Source organism: Rhincodon typus, chromosome 5 (assembly GCF_021869965.1).
Source record: "Rhincodon typus isolate 14 chromosome 5, sRhiTyp1.1, whole genome shotgun sequence".
In the NCBI taxonomy this organism is placed as follows: Eukaryota; Metazoa; Chordata; class Chondrichthyes; order Orectolobiformes; family Rhincodontidae; genus Rhincodon; species Rhincodon typus.
The window spans coordinates 71,788,841-71,797,880 of record NC_063336.1 but is presented as its reverse complement, the minus strand read 5'-3'; positions in this window follow the sequence as shown (position 1 = coordinate 71,797,880).

Here is a 9,040-nt window from a genome sequence, read left to right as displayed (position 1 = left end):
GACTGGGGCTATTTTCCCTGGAGCATCTTAGGCTGAGAGGTGGCCTTATAGAGGTTTATAAAATCATGAGAGGCATAGATAGGGTAAATAGACAAGGTCTTTTCCCCAGTGTGGGGGAGCCCAAAACCAGGGGGCATAGGTTTACGGTGTGACGGGAAAGACTTAAAAGGGACCTAAAAGGCAACATTTTCACACAGAGGCTGGTGCATGTATGGAATGAGCTGCCAGTGGAAGTGGCAGAAGCTGGTACAATTAAAACATTTAAAAGGCATCTAGATGGGTATATGAATAAGAAGGGTTTAGAGGGAAATGGGCCAAATTCTGGCAAATGGGACTAGATTAATTTACTATATCTGATCAGCGTGGATGAATTGGACCAAAGGGTCTGTTTCCATGCTGTACATCTCTCTGACTATGAGTCTAGGAGGAAATTTCAACATGTTTGCTTTGTTTTCGATCTGTAGGAAGATATCCTTATCTGTAGGTCAAAATTCAATCAGAATAAGAAAGATTATTTATAATAAGTAATCCACCATTTCACTGCATTCTGAAATTGATCACACAAACACAAATTTACAGATACTTTCATAAGAAAAGTACTGACAGATAAAGAATAGCTTAAACCTACTATTCCTGTTATGGGGATAAAACACTACTCCAATCAAAAAAAAAATTACAGCCATCCAGTACTAAGTAATAATTCTATTTTTAATGTGTTTTTCCATCTGCTTAGATATACAGTGCAGAATGGAAACATACATAGTGATCCGCAAACAAATGCACATTGATTTTACTGTGTTAACTGTATTTTCCCTAATCACCGGTCCCGAGCTTAATTTAAGAAAATCCATTCCCGAACAGATTTTTCCTTTGGTTCCACCAGTCATTTTAGCCACTTTGAGAAATGAAAAGCAGCTTTGTTCTGCAGGCTTGCACCCACAATGGGTTGAGGCTGATCTTCACATAGATGCCTCAACTAGGCCAGAGAAAGGACTTCTGATTTAATAATGGGGTTGAAATAAGGACATTGACCCCCACCTAGAAACTGCTATGCTACATGCTAATCGATTGAAGGCACAGTTTGCAAATTTACAATGCTAAAAAACATAGAAATAAAGCATATGAATTAAGGCATGGGAGATTATTTTTAAATCGAATCCCCACAGTGTGGAAACAGGCCATTTGGCCCAAAAAGTCCACAACAACCCTCTGAAGGGCATCCCACCCAGACACATTCCCCGACTCTATCCCTGTAACTCTGCACTTCCCATGGCTAATACACTTGGCGTTTACATCCTTGAACATTAAGGCTAATTTAGCACAGCCAACCCACCCAACTTGCACATCTTTGGACAGTGGGACGAAACCAGAGCACCCAGCAGAAACCCAAGCAGACACAGGGAGAACGTGCAAACTCCACACACAGTTGCCCAAGGCTGGAATCAAACCCAGATCCCTGGTGCTGTGAGGCAGCAGTGCTAGCCACTACACTGCTCCTAATTAATCTAATTAATTCAAGCCTGCTGCAATTTCTGTATATTTAAAAAAAACTAATGGACTTTTAAATTCAGCTCAGAATTGGCACTAAAGAAACAAAACCTTTGCCACACACAACAATGCAGCTTGGCCTGTGAGTGCTAGAAACATTCTTGACTGAGGAGTGAAATGAACAAAATCTTTGGGAAAATCAGATAAACCCCTTACTTCAATTCAAGAAATCTACAATGATGAGATGAATAATGCCATACCCTCGTCTAGCTGATAATAGGTCAGATGTGAAGGAGATCAAAATAATCTGCATCCAAAACATTAAACTTGTTAATTACAACTGTAGAATATGATAAATCATTAGCTGTAACTTCATTTGAGAAAATTCTATCATAGTGTAAACTCAGTACATGTATCTAATTAGAGATGCTGGAAATAGAGGGGACACATAGATGGTCATACCATTTTTTTCTGCCTTTTGAATAAATAGGATCTTTGCCAGCTCTGTATATTTTGTGGTTGCCTCCCAAATATTGGAGAAATTTTATGCTGTTTGTTTTTTACATTGAGGCCACAGATACATGTATAAAACAGAAATTTTCTCTGTGCCATGTTTGTGATTGTGGCAATGCCCACTATGCTCCCTTCTGATAGCTGTGACATTGGGTGTCCATCAAACAAATCACCCTCAAGGGATATGAGGTGATTTGTGCATCTTCAGATTGTTAATCGACAAAGGCTGAAGGAAAATGATAAGAAAGGATGATGAGAGAAATCTCCACAGAGACATCTCTATTTTGCAGTGGGTTACAGATAAATTGTAGCCTCCACTGAAATGAATCAGCAGCTCATCAGAGTTCTAAAATCCTTCCTTTGCATTGTATTCCTCAGGCTGGATGCACCTTCACAATTGCAAAATTACACATGCACTGAGCAAGATACTAAAGGTCATTGGAATGGCATTCAGCTCAAAGAAAAAGCGTAAAGAGTCTCTCTTTTCTCAAGAATAGACAGCCAATCTGAAAGCAGACAAGGCTATCTGTATAGCTGGAATAAACTATTGGTGGCTGCAAAGACATGTGGCAATCAAGATTCCATGTAGTACAGAAACCTTCTACAGACCAAATGGGTCTACAGAACAGCAGTTTCAAATCTTTGGTTCCTATTAGAGCTATTCCAACTAGGGAGGAAATCTATATCCTCCAGGATCAGTCACTTTTCTGTATCAAGGACTTGAGACTTCTATGGAACCTCTAAAAGACTTCATAAGGGTCTTAATCTTATCATTTTTAGCCAAATAAATTGCATCAAGTGTTTCAAAGGGTTTTCACTATGAGACCAAATGAGATTTCTCACTGTACCTTACCAAACCCTGCCCCTATGGCATTCCTCACATCCAATTCCGTCCCCATTTTAGGACATGCCACTCAGCAGACATCCACTGAAAAATCAACATCCCTTGCACCCACATCATCTTTAAAAAGCCACTGTGCACCAGGACAAGTGTCAACAATCTGCATTATACCTCACTGGCATTGTAATGGCACAGCAGCAACAAAACCAGGCCGCTGTGGTACATAGCCACCATGGATAATGGAATACTATCCCACTGGCTTGCTTCTGTCACCAGTTAAACACCAGGTCATGCAGTTTACTTGCCTCTAGCTTCATCCAGTCTGAACACCCTCTCGAGGTCACCGCTACTCTAACCCCATTGCCCTCTAGACACTCGTATCTTGTCAAGGTCCGGTAAAGAAGCATCACTTTCAGATAAGCCGTTGGACAATTCTAAACATGAGGGAAAAAAATACAAACCAAATGCTGTAATCATGAGCAACATCTATTTTAAATTCTATGATGGTCTGCTGTACCCAACTCTCATCCATTGGAACTGTCTGTCAATCAGATCCTGTCTGTTTTGTAGCAGCTGGCACAGCTGAGCTCTGTTATCCATAAGGACAACTTCCACCTCCCCAATGTCCTCCTCCTCCTATTCCTGACAGGACTGCTCATGTTCTCCCAGTTCCTCAGTATCTATCACATTGCTTCATTGTTTGCTCCAATTGTGCACAGCATAATATGTCAGGATGGTGCGGTACACTCAGTCCAAACTATAATAGAGAGCTCCAGACAAGACCAAGAAGCGGAACTGTATCTTCAACAGCCCCATCATCTTCTCCACCATGGCTCTGGTTGAGGCATGCACAGTGTTCAAACTGCACTCTGTAACCTTGGTTGCACAATGCTGCCATCAGCCATGGTTGAAGCGGGTAGCTCTTGTTCCCAGCAACCAGCTTTTGTAAGCCACTGGGACCCTCAAACGCACCAAGTACATGACAATGCTCCAGAACGGTGGTGTCACAGCAGCTGCCCAGATAGAGGATACATACCTTCAGGAAGTGGTAAGAGTGATCTCAGATCACCTGATATAAATAGAATGGAAACTCTTCCTATTGATGGATTCCACAGTGTTGTGATACAGCCCTTTCAGTGTCATCTGTGTACAGTGAATATCACTCTGCACCTGGAGGAAGCCAGCTATGTTCCTGAATCCTATTGTCTGGCTGCAGCACTGACCTCATCATCAGGAAATGAAACAGATCAGTGTGATCTTGCACAATGTCACTGGTCACTGGCTTAATAGTTGCATCACTGAGAGATCCCACACAGGTCACCTGTTACTCCTTGGAAGGAGCCAATTGTGACATTCAGAGCAGCAGTCTTCTTCACAGCAGGATAGGGTGGTCTCCAAATGTTGTAGCCCTCAGGTCCTGCTCCTGAATAATTCCATCATAGTGTCCTGGGATGTAAGTGGACTGTGTTGACACTGTGCCTTGATCATCTCCAGGAAGTGGAAGTGGAATTGGAGCTTAAACACTGGCCCTCTTGTGAACCCCATACATCCCAAGGGCCCTGTTGCTGTTACCGCTCCCTGATCTAGGTATTCCTTGTCCTCTGTGATCCTGAACTTGCAATTGGCCCCACTTCTCCTGCATCCATTTTCACCTTAGGAAAGCAAGCACAGCAACAACATCCCAACTGTGGCTGGATGCAAGACTCCTGCAGAAAATAACTTATGCTGGAAATATAAGGAGCAGAAGAGGTTCTTAGGTCTCAGCAGAGTCAATGGTGGCATGGCCTGCAGATGAGGGCTCCACAAACTCTTTCACATAGTGAGACATGCAGCACCTTCATGATGAAGGCCATGTTTCCATCATTTATTCAGTTTTAACCTCTGTATTTGCAGTAACTGCAAACAAGTTACATAACAGCAGTGATTGTGCCCTGATCCCCTTCCCATTCCAGACTCACGTCAATCATTCAGAGCAGACCATTGTTAAACTTACATGACATAATGAAATGATGTTTTTCAGACTGGAGGCCTGTGATCATTGGTCCACTTTTATCTGTCATTTATATAAATGATTTAGATGAGAATATAGAAAGCATGGTTAGTAAGTTTGCAGATGTAACAAGATTGGTGGTATAATGGACAGTGAAGAAAGTTTATCTAAATTTACAAAGAGATCTTGATCAATTGGGTCAACGGGCTGAAGAGTGGCAAATAGAATTTAATTCAGATAAATGCGGGGTATTACATTTGGTAGAACAAACAAAGGTAAGATTTATACAAATGAAAGTAGTGTCTTGGGTAGTGTTTAGAATGGAAAAACCTGGGAGATCAGATACATAATTCTTTGAAGTTTGCATCACATATAGATAGGGTGGTTTTGAAGATGTTTAGCATGTTTGCCTTCATTGCTCAGACCCTTGAGTATAGGAATTGAGTATAGAAATGTTCAGGTTGTACAAGACATTGGTGAGGCCTTTTACAATGTACTGTGTCCTGTTCTGGTCTCCCTGTTACAGGAAAGATATTATTACACTGGAGAGGGCTTAGAACAGATTTACCACACTGGCTCAGTGGTTAGTACTGCTGCCTCACAGTGGCAGGGACCTGGGTTCAATTCCACCCTTGGGCAACTGTCTTTGTGGAGTTTGCACATTCTGCATGTGTTTACTTTGTGTGCTTTGGTTTCCTCCCACAGTCCAAAGATGTGCAGGCTGGGTGAATTGGCCATACTAAATTGCCCATAGTGTTTAGGTTAGGTGGTTTATAGGGGAATGGTTCAGGGTGGGATGCTCCAAGGTTTGGTGTGGACTTGTTGGGCCGAAGGGCCTGTTTCCACACTGTAGGGATTCTATGATATTTGGTGTTTGAATGGAGGGTTTGAGTTATAAGGATAAGGTGAGACTTTTTCCCTGGAGTGTAAGAAGTTGAGCGGTGATCTTATAGAGGTTTACAAAATAAGGAAGAGTATAGACAAGGTGAATGGCAGGTAGCTTATCCCGAAAATGGGGGATTTCAAGACAAGGGGGCATATTTTTAAGGTGAGAGAAGAAAGATTTAAGAAAGACATGGGGGCAATTTTTTTACACAGAGAGTGATTCGTTTGTGGAATGAACTTCCAGAGCTAGTGGTGAATATGGGTACAGTTATAACGTTTAAAAGACATTTAGATAGTACATGGATAAGAAATGTTTGGAGGGATATGGGCCAAAAGCAGGCAGATGGGACTAATTTAGTTTGTGATTATAGTCAGCATGCACTGGTTGGATCAAAGCGTTTGTTTCTGTGCTGTATGACTCTATGACTCCATAATGGTCTCCACCTCCAACAGCACTCTTTAAAGTTGCACAAATGATGGTTTGTCTTTGGCCATCATTCCCGTCTTTTTAAGTCATTGCAACTATCTCCAGCATCATTGAGACACCAATGTTCAATTTAGAAGGACCAATGCCATTTTGCAAATTATCTTTGACCAGCCTCTGATCCCTAAGCATGCTCACTTTGCATTCATTGTAAATGGATAATGAAATTAATTGCAAATGAGTGTACCTGGAGTTTTGAAACATCGACTTCATGTACATTTTCCTTCCATATCCTACTGTCTAGAAGATGTGCATCCCACACTTTTGACCGTCAAACTGTCAATGCCTCCACCCACCCTTTTCCAGCTATGTTTTTCTTCTTCAGAATGGCAAATTATGGCAAGGAACATAGCTCGCCGTGCACCCCACCAGCACTGGACTCTGCCTGGCCACCAGGTATTCTCCCCAAGGCTCCATCTCCCCTTTTACTTTGAAATATCCCAACAGCCTATTTCCACCCATAGTATTCCAGTAATCCTGAAGACTTATTTAAATAACTGTTAACTCAAAAAATCCGAGAAGCTATACTTCTGGCAGATACCAGTGTATTTCACATGTACAGTTTTATGTACATGTCCTGCTTTGGAGATAATCACATTGCAATTCACGTCCAACTGCTCTCCCTGCCCGCAAGTCCCAACTTTACACTTTAATGAGGCCCACCCTGTTCCTCCATGGTTTCCCTATGGAGCCATAGTAGTGGCCATTGCCAATAAGCCCTCCTCCCACAGCCTATCATGCATTCTGATCCTGTTCTGCCTACTCCTTCACAATCCTTAGCTGCATCTCTACATATACCTCTACATTGCTCCCTGCCCCCAATTTCCTTGACTCCCCCACCCCTCCTGATAGTGACTTCCATGCTGCCCTTAAAAGCTCCCTTGCACCTTCCTCAATGAAGAACAGTTGGATATCCAAGACTGTATTTTATGTCTACTTTAAAATCCAAATTCCCAAATGATAATACATTACAAATCTTTATCATATCAAACCCCAAGAAAAGAATGAAAATACATCCTGAAGAGGCATTTTTGTTTTCATCAAACATCTTCTTATCAGTATTTCATATTGACAATCTCAATATGTTTACATTAAAATCATAGGATTTTCAAACAATCATATTCTACACAAGTAATGTTTATTGTGACAATTCATAGAATCCCTACAGTGTGGAAACAGGCCCTCCAGCCCAACAAGTCCACACTGACCCTCAGAGCATCCCACCCAGATTATCCCTCTAATCTACACATCCCTGAACACTATGGTCAATTTAGTATGGCCAATCCACCTAGCCTGCACATCTTTGGACTGTGGGAGGAAACCAGAGCAAACCCACACAGACACGGGGAGAATGTGTAAACTCCACACAGACAGTCACCCAAGGGTGGAATCAAACCTGGGTCCCTGGTGCTGTGAGGCAGCAGTGCTAACCACTGAGCCACCATGCCACTTGTTTTCTTTTATATGTGTTCTTGATAAAGCGTCTGCTATAATACTATCTTTTCATATAAAATGAATGTTTTTATAAATTGTATAGTTGTGGTGTTAGACACCAATGAAACAGTCTTCAATTCTTATCATGAAATCTCTCCAAAGACAAGATTATAGCCTATATAAATAAGTCTCTGAAGAGTTATTGGATATGCATTTTCAAACTTTTGTGGAGTTGAGACTACAGTCAGTCTCTCATGCTCCAGGATAGAATATTTCTGTTGATATACGTTTAACCTCTTGAAAAAATAAAACAAACTGGACAATCGATCCCCATTTCTGCTTCCTGTAATAGTGGTATACCAACACTGCAATTGCTGACTTCTACAGGCAGTTTAAATGGATTATTATAGTTAGATGCTGTTAAAATTGATGTGGTAGTCAGTCCAGCTTTGAAGTTGTCAAAGGTACCCTGACATTCTTCCATCCATTCAAATTTCTTGCCTTTCTTCAATAAATTTGTTCCTGAAATTAATGCTTTTCCCATCCTGGATTTTCTATTCCTATTTTTTTTTCTTCTTTTCCCTTGCCATTGTCTTCTCCTTTAATTTTAATCAGTTTTCATTTCCAATTCAGCATTTATTTAAAATATTGAACAGAATTCTAGCTAATTCTAGCAATGACATCCCAATGTCAGGTTTTCTTCCTTTTAACTCAACATGCTGGGCAATTACTTTTGGCATCTCATCCTTATGAGATTCTGCTTTTATTAATACTTTCAATTCAGCTGCTAACTCTTTCAATGTATCCTTTAGTCACAGATTTCAAATAACCTTGCTAAGCAAGAAGTAAAAGTTCATTGGGGTTAGGCAGGCAAGTGGAGTGACAAAATCAACCATTACTTGAGTGGCAGAGTAAGTTTGAGGAGCTAAGGAGTCATCTCTTGCTCCCAATTCATGTGTTCATATGTATCCTGTCTTTTGCCACGAGAATTGATGAACTTTACTCCCTTAAGGACATAAATTGAAATGCAACCTAAAAGTCTGATAACATCGGTCAATTTTGGAAGCCTCAGAAGCTGAAAATACAGCCAAAGAAGCATAGCTAAGAGATTGTAGGAACTGTAGATGCTGGAGAATCCGAGACAACAAGGTGCAGGGCTGGATGAACACAGCAGGCCAAGCAGCATCATAGGAGCAGAGAGGCTGACGTTTCGGACCTAGACCCTTCATCAGAAAAGGGGGAGGGGAAGGGGGTTTTGAAATAAATAGGGAGAGCGTGGGAGGCGGATAGAAGAGGGATAGAGGAGAGGATAGGTGGAGAGGAAACAAACAGGTCGAAGAGGCGGGGATGGAGCCAGTAAAGGTGAGTGTAGGTAGGGAGTTAGGAAGGGGATAGGTCAGTCCAG